Source organism: Typopeltis vanoorti, chromosome 3, assembly GCF_054136105.1.
Source record: "Typopeltis vanoorti isolate ZY-2024b chromosome 3, IOZ_Tvanoo_1.0, whole genome shotgun sequence".
Classification (NCBI taxonomy): Eukaryota; Metazoa; Arthropoda; class Arachnida; order Uropygi; family Thelyphonidae; genus Typopeltis; species Typopeltis vanoorti.
The window spans coordinates 129,211,576-129,229,210 of NC_143551.1; the positions used below are offsets into that span (position 1 = coordinate 129,211,576).

General features: G+C 35.9%; 1 protein-coding gene across 3 annotated transcripts in view; it reads left to right on the plus strand.

Moving 5' to 3' along the window:
• The first annotated feature begins 10,733 nt into the window (after positions 1-10,733).
• Positions 10,734-17,635, plus strand: part of LOC150108562 (myocyte-specific enhancer factor 2C-like) — a 279,724-nt gene continuing 272,822 nt past the window's right edge. For all 3 annotated transcript variants that reach the window (XM_090415997.1, XM_090416001.1, XM_090415999.1), the window contains exon 1: positions 10,734-11,143. The gene's annotated coding sequence lies outside the window, so the exon portion shown is untranslated. The remainder of the gene's footprint in view (positions 11,144-17,635) is intronic.

A 17,635-nucleotide genomic window follows, 5' to 3' on the forward strand; every position in this document is an offset into this window, starting at 1 on the left:
GGAATTGAAGGAAGCGCTCCTACTGGTAATACCAGGAATAGACCTGGTATTACCAGTAGGAGTAGAATAGAATCTATTCCAGGAGTAGAATATACTCCTACTCCAGGAATAGACAAAATAAGACTCATAGACCTTTTAACACATTTTGAGCAATAAATCGAATACTTTTGAGACTCGTGAACAAAATATTCGACACTGGCAATATTCCACAACAACAAAAAACTGCGATAATTACGCCAATTTATAAACATGATAAAAGACAAGATACACAGAACTACAGAGCAATAGCAAACGCACCTATCATTTCAAAAATTCTAGAAAAATTAACGCACACCAGACTACAGAAATACATTACAAAGCCCTCGATAAAAACAAGCACGCTCTCCTTATACTACTTGACTTAACCAAAACTTTTGATACACTTGAACATGACATACTACTGACTAGGAGCACTGTATATCTGGATCAGGAATTATCTCTCAACAGACAGGGTCGCCCCTAGGAATTTTGTCGTCCCATGCAGTAGCATATTTTGGCGCCCTTCTCCCTTATTTTTCGTATAGTCACCCCGTGCAGTAGTATATTTTGCCGCCCCTTCTCCCTTATTTTTCGTATAGTTTATGCCAACTTTGCGGCCCCAAGAAAACTTGTCGCCCCGTGTAAATACACGTTTTGCACCGTCGGTAGAGCCGGCCCTGTCAGCAGAACACAAGTAACAAAAATAGGCACATATTACAGCCGAGGTATAAAATAAAAAACGGTGTTCCACAAGGTGCCATATTATCACCTACTCTATTCAACATATACATTAACGATGTTCATAACCTGGCCACACGAAGTCAAATATATCAGTACGCAGATGACACCGCGCTACAAGCAGTCCACACGGACATCAACACCGCTCTCTCAAAAGTACAACAAGACCTAAATGAAATCACAACATACTTCTACCAAACCTCAATTGTAATCAACGGCACAAAGACACAGATGTTAATAATAATACATAATCCGAGAATCATGCGTCCGCGGCACTATCGCTACACTCTCGCACATACCGCATTAGCAATAAAAATACCTGCCAATGTCCTGAAATCAAGCCTGTAACGCATGCAAAATATCTTGGCGTTTACATAGATTGCCACCTTAAATGGACAAAACATATAGATTATCTACATACTAAACTCAGCATCATCGCAGCAAAACTCTTCCAAGTAAAAGACATGATTCCATCTAACATTTAAAAAAAAAAAAAAAAAAAAAAAACCTCCTATATCACGGTATTTGTGAATCTGTAATCAGTTACTGTATAACGGTCTACGCAAACACATCAAACAGCCACCTAACAAAATTAGAAACATTACATAGGAAAGTTGTGTCAATTGACAATTGACATTCATGACTTCAGGGGTGAAGCAAGATGCTTTTAATATTCCCCACTATCTGTTGTGGTTACAGTGAGGGTAAAATTTATGAGCAGATTGCTCGCCCTGAATGGGCATGGAGATTATGCATCGCTAAAGGAGGCTAATATCGCTTTTGGTCTTCTATATTTGAATATGTCCGTTGCCTCGTATGCTGCAGCTTGCTGAACCAAATCGTTGGGGTGTGTGGACGTCTTTAGGAAAAACTTGGATGTTAAGGATTGTAGAAAAGAGAACATATAAGGAATATTTGTATCTCTATGAAGTTGATTGTTTCTAACATACCACGGGGCGTTCAGAATCATTCTCAAGCACTTGTTCTGCACTCGTACCTTGATAATGTTAGTATTAGAGGTGTGGCTCCAGGCTGGAGAGGCATAGGTGATTATAGGACGAATCGTCATCTGGTATAGTTGCAATTTGATTCTGTTACCGAGCTTGCTATTTCTGTTAATTAGCGGGAAGATCTGAGCTATGACTTTAGATGCCTTTGCGCACGTAGACTTGATGTGTTGGTTGAAAGATAGCTTTTTGTCGAGAATTACACCCAGGTAATTTGTTTCTGTCTGCCAGGGAATTTTAGTATTGAATAGTAACACATCTCCTGCAGGAGACATTGGCCTTTTTGAGAATATAACGGCTGAGCTTTACTGGGGGTTAACTTCCAATCTCCATTTGGAGAACCAACCCTCCAGCTTCAGAAGGTTTTCATGAAGCTTTCTGGTAACGAAATGGGGTCGGAGAGATCTGGTTAGTATTGCTGTATCGTCCGCATACAAGGCCAAAATGGAAGATATCGGATTGTGCGGTATGTCCGACATGTATACAGAAAACAGCAATGGAGCCAGTAGGGTTCCTTGCGGCACTCCAGCAAAGATATGGCGCTGGGACGTAGAACCGTTGATTTTTACTTGCATTGATCTATTCTGAAGATATGAATGGATTAGATGAGCCATTTTTAGTGAGTTACCGGCTGAGATAAGTTTGTGTAGGAGTACAAAATGCCAGATTTTGTCAAATGCTTTGGATAGGTCTATGAAAACAGCTCCTGTGTACTGGCGCCAGTTATAGCTGCTGGTGTTGTATTCCACAATTCTGTGGATTTGCTGGATAGTACTATGGTGTTGCCGAAAACCAAACTGTTCTTTAGGGAGGATGTTTAGATCATTTACTGAGGTTTGGAGTTGTGAGAGAATGACCTTCTCCGCAACCTTACCCGTATTAGAGATAAGAGTGATTGGACGATAATTATGCGGTAGGTGTTGGTCTTTGCCAGGTTTAAATATAGGAATTACATCAGCCAGTTTCCAGGTAGAAGGAAAATAGTGAAATCTTAAGATTGCATTTATTATACTGGTCAGGTGCACTACAGCTTTCCGAGGTAGCAGCTTGATCACCTTGTTTGAGATGCCGTCTGGTCCAGGAGCTTTATTGTTCTTAAGTTTTTTAATAATATCATATAATTCAACAGGTGGAGTGGGTCCAATATGGTCGGCACTGGTATCTGGGAGATTTAAAGCGTGTCTGACTTGTCTGTGGATTTTGTACAAGTGATTGAAATCTAAGTTGTTATAAGAGGGTTTGCACTGCTCTAGATTCTTTACTATGGCCTCTGCCTTATCAACATCTGTGTGAACTAAGCCCTGGTTTGAGATTATGGGGGGAGGGAACTGTTTTTGTTTCTGATGTTTCTCAGTAACCCCCAGATAGAGTGATCAATAGGTGAGATAGAGGATAACGTTTTATCCCAAACTTGGTTTCTATGAGTTATAAGTGCATCTCTTACTGCCCCATTTATTCTGTTTAGAGCTGTTTTATCTTGTGGTGCACGCGTCTTACGGAATCTTTTCTTAGCTCTGTTTTTGTCTCTGATCAAGTTCATGATGTCTTCAGGCAAACGATCTGGGTTGCGGGCAGATTTGTAGGAGGTAGCTACCTTTATAGCAGAATTAATTTGTTGTGTGAGATTTGTAACTGCAGTTTCTACTTCTTCTTTTGTGTGTATGTGAGGAACAAGTCCAATATAATCCTTGAGTGCTGTTGGCAGTCTTTCCCATGCAATGTAGGAGTGAGAAGGAGGACACAGGTATTCTTGATTTCCCAGTTGTAGTAGAATTGGATTGTGATCGGATGATAGTTCATCCATAGATATGATGCTGTATTGAAGTTTGATATCCTGTAGGATAACTATATCCAGGATGTCAGCAGTGCCAAACGTACTGAGATGAGTTGGTTCGGTGGGGCCTGCTACAACAGCGTGGATTGATCCTAAGTAATTAGAAAGGATACAACCATTCTTGTTGATGGTTGTGCAATTCCACGCAGGGTGCTTGGAATTCAGATCCCCGGCTATAATGGTGGGCTCTCTGACCCATAAGATGGCATTTAGGTTAGAGTGAAGTAGAGATTTTTGGGGAGGGTTGTAAGCTGAGTAGATTTTCAGTTTGCCAGTGGAGCTGGTGACAACTTCCACGCCTGTGATCTCAAGGTTAGTGGTTGAAGGATTGCTCACAGAGTGGTGCTTAACACTTTCATTGCCAAGCTGAAAATTGGAATTTCGTGTGGTGGACAAATTTTTTTAATTTTTTTATTTAGTTAGCGACATCCACGCGATGATGCGTGATCGGCCGTTTGGTGGAACTCGCATCGCGTGATATCGTTCATTGCCAAGCTGAAAATTGGAATTTCGTGTGCTGGCCAAATTTTTATTTTTTTTTAGTTAGCGACGTCCACGCGATAACGCGTGATCGGCCGTTTGGTGAGAACTCGCATCGCGTGATTGGCAATGAACATGTTAATGTAGTTTTTAATGAAGATGGCAGTGCCGCCGCCTCTGTAGAATAGTCTGTCATTTCTGTATAGGTGATAGCCCCTTATTGTAGGATTGTCTGATGGTCTTAAATAAGTTTCACTGATTAATATAAAATCTGGTGGATATCTATAAGTGAAATTTCGGAGTTCCAGAATTTTGTTTTGGAGGCCATTTGCGTTCCAAGCAACTATCTGAAGTGATGCTGGAATGAGTTTGTTACTATCCATTTATGAGAGCTGTGAGGATGACCTGAGTTTCACGAAGAAATCTTTTAGTGGAGGTTTCAGTAGGGTTTGATAGGCTGAAATTTTGTAGCATGTTTGCTAGTGAGGCCGTAATAACAGCTGTTAGATTTTTAGGTGCTATTGGTTGATTTTGTTCTGGTATTAGTCTATTTGTGCGGGTTACATCGGTATAACTTCTTGTTTGCTTTTGGGTGTCTCTATTTTTGGAGGTCTCCGATTTTGGCCGCTGAGTCTCCGGTTTTGATGCCTGGGCCTCTGGTGTTCTTATAATGTAGGAGGAGGGCTGATTGACTGCCTCTATCCGTCTGTTCTTTGGGTGCTGAGTACATCCTTTGTAGTTCGTAGGATGAGGGCCACCGCAGTTTGCACATTTGGCCGAGGTGGTCCTCGGCTTTGTGAAGATATTGGTTGGGTGGCTGTCCCCACATTTTAAACATCTATATTCTGCTCTACATAGATTCTGGGCATGGGAAAACTTCTGGCACCTGTGGCACCACCCAGAAGATGATCTTTTCCGGAGTGGTTCTGGTGTGACGATGACACCACAGACTGTTTTTAAGTTGTAGATATCCTTGTATATTTTATGAATCTCAACTAGGACTAATGGCATGGGAGTCTTGTCTGCTTTGTACATTCTGCTGACCTTGACTGGAGGCAGATGTTGAGAATTCAGGTCAGCAGTTATTTCTGCTGTGTCAATGTCTTCACAGACACCACGAAGGACCACTTTTAAGTTTTTTTCGGAGCTGAGCGCAAAGGCATGATACTGGATGCCTCTGTCGTCCAGTTATTTGGACAACTTTCTATAGTCTGTCACTGTTGCTGGCTGGATCTTTATGCCTTCATCCGTGTTTTTGGCCTTAATGAAGCCAATGTGCAGATTGGACATTGTGGATCTTAAAGCTGCCCACTTCTGCTTTTCTCTAAGGATGATCGGAGGCACCTTTTCTTTGGGAGAAATAGCGGCGTCCGAACCCTGAGAATCCTGTTCCATTTCATTATTGTCATTGTGCGGTTCTTCTGTTGCCCCCCCCCCCCCTTCGCTTTTTTTGAGTGCACGCACTTCTACAAAGTCTGAAGGAGTAGAAGGCAGAGATTCTAGTTGATCTTCTACGACAACGTCTGTGACACTTTTTGGGGGAAACGTGTCGTACAATTTCACTTTTTCCAGCCAATTGTTGTTAAGTAGTTCACTTAGTCTTATAAATTCTTTATATACCTCACAAAAAAAAAAAAAAAAAAAAAAAAAAAAAAAAACCGCTTACTGTGCAGTTGTAGTCTTACCGGCACTGCTACAGGACTTTGTGCTGTTTTGGCAAGAGTACTGAATCAAAAATTGCATGATCTACAACAGCACTTCCCAAACTGTGAGCCGCGGCCCCCTTGGGGACCATAGGTTTTGTTGAGGGGGCCGTGAACTAATGAAAACAAATTTAAAATGTTTTAAGACTAAGTAGATTTTTTTTATTTTAAAAGAAACGTATTTAAATTTTTTTTTCTTTTTTGTTATATTTTATATTTTAATGGAAAAATTCACACATTGGTGTTGGTTCACAAACTTTGCTTCCTGCGTATATCGGCGCTTAATGAATATTAGTAAATATTGCTTATTCATATATTTCATTTCAAAGCAGTGGTTAATTGTATTTACTTCGAATGTTCTCCAGGGAAGCTCCAAATCTTCCTGTCCCTTTCATCACGCGTTCGTAATCAGGTACTGTTCATATTGACTTTATATACATATCAAAACTCGTTTTATATTATCACTGTCATCCGAGCTAGTTTTCTGTTACGAATAAAAGTTTCGCATATACTTCACACATGAAAAAAAGCTTAAACAAGTTCATGTGGGGAGATAGTAACTCCTTGCAGTGGTAAACAACACGCCCTCCCTAACAGCCACTATACTGCAGAGGCAATAAAAACAAGAACTTTTATTATGCCAGTGAATAAGGTATGAGGAGTCTGTGTAATATATTTCTCAACAAATAGTGCAATTAGAGACAACTGGGATAAAAACACACTAATTAATGAATCACATGTCCCCTCATACAGACTATGCTGTATAGACTGAAACAAAACCATGTTGCATGGGCAAACACAGTATCTAACTAAAAACTATTGTTATTAATTAGATGTGTGAGTTCGATTTCCCAAGGCAGCAATAAAATTCAACAGAACGTGTTAAAATTCGTAAAAGTGTTAAAACTAAGTAATATATATATATATGTATATATATATATATATATATATATATGTATATGTATATATATATATATATATATATGTATATATATATATGTATATATATATATGTATATATATATATATATATATATATATATATATATATATATATATATATATATATATATATATATATATATATATATATATATATATATGTGGCAGTTTCACATATGGAATTCGGTTGAAGAGAGTTAGCATTTCAACTCAATTGTCAGCTATGCTTTTATCTTTCGGTTGCGCGACCTTTTGTTAATACCGCACCCAGTGGCGCACTCAGGATTTAATCTTGGAGGGGTCCGAGGGCTCAAGATTTAACCTTTGGGGGGGGGATGAGTTGAGTAGACGTTTTGCGAATACACACTACACATCACATACGGCCTATAACTGAGCATCTGCAGTGATCGCTAATTCATAAATAGCACACAACATAAATACAAAAAAAAAAAGAATATTAATTTGGAAAAGATTTTTCTAGTGTTTTTTCCTTTTCTTTGGGGGGTGCCCGGGCCCCTTGGCCCCCTCTGGGTGCGCCACTGACCGCACCAATCATATGCACGTTTTAATAACCTGCCTTTGCTTTCTTTTTCGCGTTAGGCTTTGTTACCGTAAAGGGAGAAAAGTCACAAAAGAGAAAAATGTTCCTGGTCCGGGGATTCCCTTATTCAAGTAATATTCACTAATTTCATGTTATCAGTCTGTGGTGTGCCAGTATCGGTAAGTGGTGATATTATTTGATCTATTCTACGTTAAAAAATTTAACCCTGAGATGGATAAGTGGCTGATAAAAAATAATAAAAAAAATCTCGCGAACAATCAGAAGAAGCAGAAACAGACTCAAAAAAAAAAAAAATAGGACAGTATTTCATATTTTACCATAACAGCCCGCATCGTCTTCAGAACCAAACGGTAAGAGGCAAAAAATGTAATATATGCATTTGATTTTTGCAATATTCGCTGTGTATGTTTTGTATTGAATATAAATACAATAAATATTATAATAATATATCTCTCTATTACGATTTTTTTTTTGAGGGAGGGCCGTGAAATATTTTAATTTTTGCAAAGGGGGCCCTGACATCCAGAAGTTTGGGAAGCACTGATCTACAAGACACATAATGTAATAAAACGCACTACAATTCCAAAACTGACCAAGGACGCGCCAAACAAAAACTAATCTTCTCCCCCTCTTTACTTTCGCTTTCCTATTAAATACTCTTCGCTCCAAGTTGTGTCAACAGTGATTTGGAGACCTCGTATATAACAACAATATCTGAACCGCTTATGGCGATACACAGAATCCTGAGCACTAAAAATCTGAAACACTGTATAATGTCACTAAGGAATTACTTCAGCATCATCCTATCGTAACAACAGAGACACATTTTGCATAACACGACCCACAACAACTCTTTATATCCCTAGATCCTTCGAGAACTCGTGTGGTTCTTTTGTGAGATCGCATCTGAAACCCAGGATACTCAACAACCTACCAAGAAATTTAAAACACATACATAGATAACTACAGAACTTTAAAACACGAACTCTGGAAACTATAACAGCACAGTTAATATAGCCTTAACTATTATTATAATTACGGCTATTATAACCTGTTTTTGTTTAGGAGTGTCCCTTATTTTAAATACATTGGCTATTATTATTCAAAAAAGGGGTATATATATATATATTTTAGGGCATTATGGGTGAGTATAGAAGGCAATTATAGCAGAATAAAAGAGGTGGAAAAATGTTGTACATACCTTGTTTGAATACTAGGATATCTTCCAATTTCATGATCCTGCTGAAGGGTATTTATAACATGAGGGGGGGGGGGGTTGACGCGGGAAAAAATTTTGTAAACCCGGGTTTTGTGTTAATAATATATATATATATATATATGTGTGTGTGTGTGTGTGTGTGTGTGTGTGTGTGTGTGTTAAAAATACCAAGCAATTTTAAACCTGGTTTTACTCCATTTCCCAAGTTTAAAATTGCTTGGTATTTTTAACATTTATTATACCCAAGGTAAAATACTTTCTACACATATATATATATATATATATATATATATACATATTGGGGGGGGGGTAGAGGAAGGGTTTACTTATGGGGAAACTGGGGTGGGGCAGGGGAGAGCGTTAACGGAGTGTGGACCGTTTCGGTCGACTGACCATCATCAGAACATTTTCTGATACTCTGGGAACAAAGAGAATACTTATATACAGTCCAGACTTATATGGACAGAAAGGACAGAACACAAAATATTTAAGGTGAAACACTTATGCCATTCATTCCATTCCACAGATTAACCAGAACAACATATCAGGTAACAAGATCACAGTCAACAAACTACTTAACATATAATTATAATAATCACTACGGAAAAGCCACCCAGAAACTTCTCATACCTGACATGATAAGGAAACTGTCATTCGATGACCAAACCTAGGAACCTACAGAGAGCTGAAAGGAGGCGCTATAGAGAGATATTATAGTGAGACTGAAAATAAGAGGTTGATTACTCTCTCTCTCTCTCACACACACACACACATTTTTCTTTTAACCAATATACTAGGGAAAATTCTTTCCTAAAAATGTCACCATGGCAGTGACTTTAAAATACTATGACCGGATTTGCTTAGGGAGTATCTGTAAAATACTGACAGGTCTAGGTAATCTGAAACTCCTCTAAAGACTTACTATTAATTTCCATGATATTCCATTTTTCCTCATCTGTTTAAAAGGGATTATTGAAAAATAACAGAATTTTGTCTCTTTCTCTCTCCACAATGGCTGACATGACTCTGCAGACATTGCATTCCTGAAGAAATAAGGGATAAAAAAACGAGGTTTTGCAGGATTCTACATATAACTTTATTTTGGCTGCTTCGAGCTTCCAGTAATCAAAACGGTGTTTTGAAACTCTGATATGAAATTAATTTACCACATAGTGATAGCTATTACCAGAAAGTCCTAGAATTTCTCTAAGGGATTTGGTTGTCACCTATCGACCCTCGACTGTGTGTTTAATCCACGCCTGTAGTTTGCTTCTGCCTGAGGGTTTGATGTCTGTTGGTTGCGGATTTATCCAGAATTGCAACAGATTCACCAGAACTTCACCGAAATTCGGAATGTTCTGCATTACAAGTCCCATCAACGACGTTTAGGCTTCAGAGGTTTAGCCCTGGGCACTTGAACGGTAAGCTACTGAATCTAACGAAACCATTGCTCGTAGATGATGGGAGCGTGTCCACTAAATTTGACATTCTGTCTACCTGTATATACGTTCATCAATAGAATATATCAACAATTTATTATACAGATAGACGGAGTCTATCTGTATAATATAACTATAATATAACTAAAAGTTATATAATAAACAAAATTATATAATTAAACAAAATATATATAATAAAATATAATAATAACTAAAAGTATCTGTATAATATAACTAAAAGATAACTATCATTTCGCTTGACAGTTATTCCTTTATATATTTTCCAGATAAATATTGGCTTAGGAAATTTATATATTATTTATTTTTGTTATTTGCATATTTTAAATGCTTAACCTTCATTATTCCATAGCAATACCAACATCACTAACTCCATATTTTCATATGAATGACCGCAACGGATTCTAAGGAAAATTTTCCTCATAAATGTTTCACAGCAATTCCCGTTAATCTGATGGTTACCTCAGATCGGATAGCTTTCCATGCAATGATTCACTCTCTCTCTCTCTCCGTTACCATTAGTTCCGTAGAAAATGATGTCATTACCACGAGACATGGAACAAAATTTTTCATACATTATTATTGTTTTTTTTTTTTTAAATATTTTCGTTAGTAAACAAAAATAATTAGCTTTGATTTTAGGTGAAAGGCACAGCTTTATTTCTTCCATATTCTACACCAAAATATTCAAGGCTAAACCTCTACAGAACTGGTAGACTTCGTACTTATGGTGACGTCAATATCATCTGAAAATTGATGTCCTTGGGCAGGTTGTTCACATATATGCCTGTAGTAACGTAACTGCTTTTATTCATGAACATTTATTAGCTGTTCATTTCCATTATTTTTTGTTTTTAACTTCATCTCATTTTTGCCATATTCTGATATGTATGAACTTAAGAACGCAATGTGAGACGAACTACTTTTGTATTAATTTTTTCGAAGTATCATTGCGCCTAACGGACTGCTTTTACATTGCGATTCGTCTATATGGAGGTTTGTTTTCGATGTAGCAGTGTTTGCTGTGTATAGTTATATGTATAAATGAGTGTTTGTGTAAACAAATATATATGTATATTTAAATAAATGAAAAATATATACAGTTGTATATATGTGTATGTTGTGTACTTTGCACTGGGGATTTTTTTGACATCGTTTATGCGGAGAATATTTTGCTGTTTCGGTAAGTCTGTCAGATAGTGTTTATTAATGCATGTCATGGAATTTAAGTAAATAAAAAAAAATATCGTTGTTTTATGTATCAATACTTCATCAGTTTTAGATATTGGTAACTTACTCATGTGTATGTACTTGCCAAGATCAAACACGACCAACGATAATTTTGTAGAAAATGCCATTAGCAGGTTATCAACAATGTTGCCCTTAATACATGTGGTTAAAAAAACTAATAAATCGTGGACATACAAAGGAAGTCTTCGAATAAAGAATAAGAAAATGTTATGTTTTTTCTAAAGCTATCGCGTATTTTAACAATTGAGACCAACGCGATTTGATAATTTCTGGGTCAGTAATGTACTGTGAAAAATCGCGGAGGAATTTCTTTCAGTGAGGTATTTTGGATACCATGTGGACTTCCAATTCTAGTTCTGAAATTTTATTTAGGTTTTGAAATCTGGGTCTAAGTGTGATTATTAAGGAAAATAACTTAAAAAAATAATCATTGCCATATCATAAGTTTTACCTGTGGATGAAATAATTTTACCTGAATGGGTAATGAATAAATATTACCATATCGAATTATTAATGAATAATTCTTTCCTCTTTGCGACATATGTATGATACCAATGGTTAGATGTAGATCCATATTTCATGTGATCAAGGAAGGAAAGCCGAGTTCATTTTCATTCACCGCTTGTATCCATTTTTCTTTAAAAATATCCATTATATTTCTATCCTAATGGACGACAACAAATTTTTAGGCATTGTATAAATCCTTGAATTCCTGTCATTGTTTATTATTACTTGGTATTTCCAAATGTACTCCGAACAATTAGTTTCATTACGTGGTTCAAGTAATTAAAATATTACTTGATGGATCTCATCAGTGGTATTCTTTCGGATCCATTCTTTGCATCTGAACTTATTTATAGTTAATGATTTTCAGCTTAATTAGTTACTTATGTCATTGTACTCATCACTACATATTTCACTTATTATAAGGAAAATCCCCTGTACATTTACATTCCTGTTTGTTAATCCCGCTCACAATACTGCCCATCAGTAAGCATACTTTGTTTGTAAATTGCATGTGTTCTCTTGGCTGATTTGCTTTTATACAGGATGAAAAACCCGAGTTTTGGGAGAAAATACCCTGTTGCTCCTGTATACAATCACCTAACTGACCTTCATATAATGATTTTCAGCTTAATTAGTTACTTATGTCATTGCACTCATCACTACATATTTCACTTATTATAAGGAAAATCTCCTGTACATTTCCATTCCTGTTTGTTAATCCCACTCACTCTACTGCCCACCAGTAAGCATACTTTGTCTGTAAATTGCATGTGTTCTCTTGACTGATTTGCTTTTATGCAGGATGAAAAACCAGAGTTTTTGGGAGAAAAATACCCTGTTGCCCCGGTATACGATCAGCTAACTGACCTTCATATAAAAAAGCCCAGTTGCACAATAGAGACACTTATACCTTTATAATGGCTGACATATTATAGAAAAATTAGAATTTATTAAATTCTGGTATATTTCATTCAATGTTACAAGGACATTATCAGGGAAAGAAGAGAAGATCTGTTAACAACACTTAAAGCATGAATCACAAGATATAAGTCACATAGCATGTGTTTATTTGCTGTGATCTTGGTCAAACCTGAGTTAATGTGAGGATGCACTATTAAAGTTCAAAGAGAAAAAGCAGATAGCCTTTGTAATTTAAATCCAAATTTACATAACTTATTAAAATAATAAAAAAAAATGAACAGTTAATGGCAGTTGCTTCCCAAAACTTTGAGACTACTAGCATGCAGTCAGAGCAATTAAGATTTTGTGTTGTCATAAAATTTTGCAAGTTTCAAGAAACAGACAATAAGACTTAGTGAAATAATCCTGATATCCTGGAATTTTAATGTTTGTAGTAAGTATACCTCTACAGGCAAAGAAAGAGGTGCTAATTTACTCTGGTAGATGATAGAAGATAATTTCTGAGCTAGTTTGAAGGTGGTGTATGGGTAATACTTGTGAAGAATCTGTGCTAATTTGTTCTGATGTTTTCCTTTAAAGTCGAGTATGGAATTCTTTTTTACATCTCATTGTAGTCTCTTTGAGTGATGATATCTATTGATAATTTTCTGGTTGGTGGTTTCATTATATCCATTAGAAATTAACATGATTTATTTTATTTTATTTAATTCTTCCACTGGAAGGAACTTATACTTGCCAAGAAATTATATTCTTGTTTAATCCTTTACCCAAGTATAAGCAAGCAAAATACTCTGGATCAGAGATAGGTGTAGAAAGTTTTTTTTCACTTAGTACAAAGTAAATTATACTTGCCAAGAAATTCTAAGCAGGCAAAGTTTGCACATGAAGTATAAAAATCCTTGATGCAGTTCAGAAGAGAGTGGTTCAGTTGATTGATGACCCCCTCTCTTACAAACTCTCTTCAGGCACTGTCTCATAGATGGTTTCAACATTGTCTCTTCTACAGATATTTCTGTGGTCACTGTTCATCAGAATTAGCATCCCATCTTCCATTCCTGTTAAACCTACAGGAACACAAACAGTAGCTGCCCAACATCCTTTTACATTTAAACTAAAAACTACTGAACCTGATACTTCCAGTCATCTTTTATTCCATCTACCTCAATTCTATGGAAAAGTCCTGCCCTGAAATATCCAATGGCCTACAGCATCCAGTTTTTTTAAGAAGAATATAGACAGATTACTTTGCTCTTGATCCTATCTCACACATGGCATTTATTTACTACAGGTCTTGTGGCATCTTGTGTGTGTGAGTGATATAAAAAAAAATGTTCACAACTTTTGGATCTTGCTCCCACTGATGAGACCTCAATAAAGGTCAAAACTGGCAGTAGCCCTTCCCATGATGTATAGCAATATACACATCCAAAAGAAAGTGTGCTTTGCAGTACGGGATATTCAGACATTTGATGTGATGTGTTGACATCACATCAAATGTCTACAGCCTCTATATATAAATAGCATAATTGTGAAGATATTTTACACACAAAAACTTTGTTTTCTTATGCCAAACAATAGAATTTTGTGGCAAGTATAATTTACTTTGTAACTTGTAACCAATTAAAAAATTTTTTTACAACTATTCTCTGAAGGGAATCAGAAAAAACATTGTATGAGTTCTGTGTATAAGAGTTTTGATAATACCTGTCTTCTGTGATGGATAATTCTGTGAAGAAAAATGAATGTATCTGCTCATTAAGTCTGAATATCACGTACATTTACAATTTATGTGATTGAGAATTCAGTACTGCCTGTAAATGTATGTATTTTTCAAGTATCCAGAAAGGGAAACTGTGGTTGGATTCACGTTCAATAATGAATGTGGAGTTTAGTGATCCAAAATTTGTAGTAATTCTGTCTGAGCAGGAACAAACTTACGATAATCAAATCAGCGCCTAATATTGTTGAGGGAAAAGTACTGAAGAGTTAACTTTCCATATGTTTTATAAAATAATCAGCTAATGCTGGCGAGATAGGACTCCACATGGCTTCTATAGGGTTCTCACTAAATACACTCTCTACAACTATTTCAACTATGGGATGGAAAGAGAATTTATAGTTAATGAGGCATAACTATCGTATGCAGCATGTGGTGAAAAGGACTCATGGATGAAGAATGGTGGATTTATTAACAGCATTTGTGCAACTCTTCTGTATAAATAAGGTAGCTGTTGAAAGGTTTTTTAAGGGATATTTGCTGTAAAAAAACAAGTGATTGTAATAGACAGAGAAGATACCAGCATGGGAGGTGGTCAGCATAGGTCTGAATTAAGTTGTAATAAATTGCATTCTCTAGAGCCAGGAGTTGAAGTCTTATCTGTATAGACAGATAAAATTAAACAAGAACTGCATGAAAAGAAAATTGTGGATGTGGTACTTAGAAAAAGATGATGAACAGGCCAAGGAGTAGCATAAAAGTGAACTAGGAAAGGAGCAGCTTTGGTGAGGAAGGTGAAATCAAACTATGAAAGCTGTTGGTCTTAGAATTTTTTTTGGATCCAAGTAGCTGGACACTGATTTGGCATGTCTTTTAATTTTTACTTGGACTTAGTACTTGATCTAAAACTCAACGAGTCTAAATCCAAATTTTGTATATGATGATGAACACAAAAAGAAAAAAAGAAGAGATTTTTTACCACTTCTTGTCTACCTTTACTAATAACACTGTTTATCATTATATCATATCATATCTGCAATTTTGACACTATGCATAATGCCTATCTTTAAAGATACCTGTGGCATGATTATAAATAATAAATTACACGATAACCACAGTAATTAACTTTAATGAAATGAAAGTATAGATATTTCGTATTGAAAATAGCAGTACATTGTTATTTTCAATAAAATCAATAAAAGTACATTGTCAGTGTGTAGAAACAAGCAATCAAAAGAACTGGATTACAAAGTACATACAGCAGTCAGTGGTTTACCATGTTGCCATGTGCTAAAAATGAGTTTTAATAAATATTATTAAAAATATTATTAAACAACTATTATTGATGGTTACATAACATAAGAATCTCCCAAACTTTTGGGAGAGAGAGAGAGAGAGAGACAATAGTTTTGATTCAGATTTGGCCTATGTAAAAGGGCTTCACAACTTTCATTGAAAAGGCATTCATATTTAAACCTACATCTGTGGAGAAGATGAGCTTTATCCCACTGGATATTGTGTTTAGTGTCAATACTATGATATGCCAGACCAGACTGAGGTTTCATGTATTCAGTAGTCATCGCAACTGTGAATATGAAAATGAGGGAAAGATTACCTACAAAATTAACTCGTAAAAGATATGATATAGAAAAATTAAAAGATCCCCAAATAAATACACTATATAAATACAAATTAAAACAACTTTTTGACACAAGCTTCAAGGAATATAATAGTATCGAATCTAAAACCAAATACTTCTCACAAAAGATAACTGAGACAACTGAAGAAATCCTTGGATACAAGAGGAAAATAAATAAACCATGGATAACCAAAAATATTTTGGACCTATGCGACGAAAGAAGATATTTGAAATCTCATATTAATAGCAGTGATAATAGACAACAGTATAAAAATATTACTAAGATTATTAAAAAAGAAATCAAACATGCTAGAAACTTATGGATATTGGATGAATGCAAAAATATAGAACGGACTTAAATAAAAATAATTCTAAAAGTGCTTTTCAAATTATCAATAAGTTAACCAAACCTTTTACTGCAATTAATTGGAGCATAGAAGATGAAGATGGAACTCCTATCACGGATAACCAGAAAATAGTTGATAGATGGAAATGTTATGCAACCAAACTTTTTCAAAAAGACCCTCAACTGACTGATGATATTTTGGACGGAATTTTGCCAGGAGGTTCGGAGGAAGGAGATTATTAAAAGAAGAAGTTATTGCAGCAGTTAGCTTCTCAAAAATAGGAAAATCACCAGGAAGTGAGGGTGTCACAGTGGAACTGATACGCGAAGGAGGTGACATCATCATAGACACCTTGCTAAATTTATTCCAGGACGTATGGAACACAGAGACTTATCCTTCTGATTGGCAGACTTCTGTCCTTGTACCTATTCCTAAAAAAGGAAACAGCAATAAATGTAGCAACTATAGAACAATAAGCCTTATTAGTCATCCAAGCAAAATCCTGTTAAAAATACTATTGTCAAGAATCGAAAAGAAAATAGAAAGCAGACTATCAGATGAACAAGCAGGTTTCCGGAAGTCCAGAAGTACAATTCACCACATTTTTACAATACACATACTAGGTGAAAAATACATAGAACATAACAAAATAATCTATCACAACTTTTTAGATCTTCAAAAAGCTTTTGACTCAATAGGCATTATGGAAAATTTTAGAACATTATGGTATTGACAACAAAATCATTAGGATTATTAAATCTCTTTATTCCTCATGTGATATGAGAATTGAAATTAAAAATTACAGCAGTGAAACGTTCTGGGCAGAACGGGAGGTAAGACAGGGATGCATCTTGTCCCCCTCTTTTTTTTTAATTGTTTTCTGGAATATATCATAGATGAAGCTCTTTATGAATAGGACACTGGAATAGTAGTTGGCGGACTAAGAATAAATAACTTACGTTTTGCTGACAATATCGATCTTCTGGCAGAAAGTAAGAAGAATTACAAGAGAGAACCAGCCGTGTTTTTGGAATATTAAAAAAATATGGATTATATATAAACCTACAGAAAACAAAAACAATGATAACCTCAAAATCAGACATTGAATTCTTAAAGATACAAATTGGCAATAAGCAAATTGAGAATGTAAAGAAGTTCACTTATCTAGGAAGCACGTTGAGTCAAGATGGTCGTTCAAAAACCGACATTAAATACCGAATTGCTAAGGCAACCGTGGCCCTACAGAAGTTAAAACCGTTGTGGGGAGATAACAGAATAGCAATCAGGCTAATT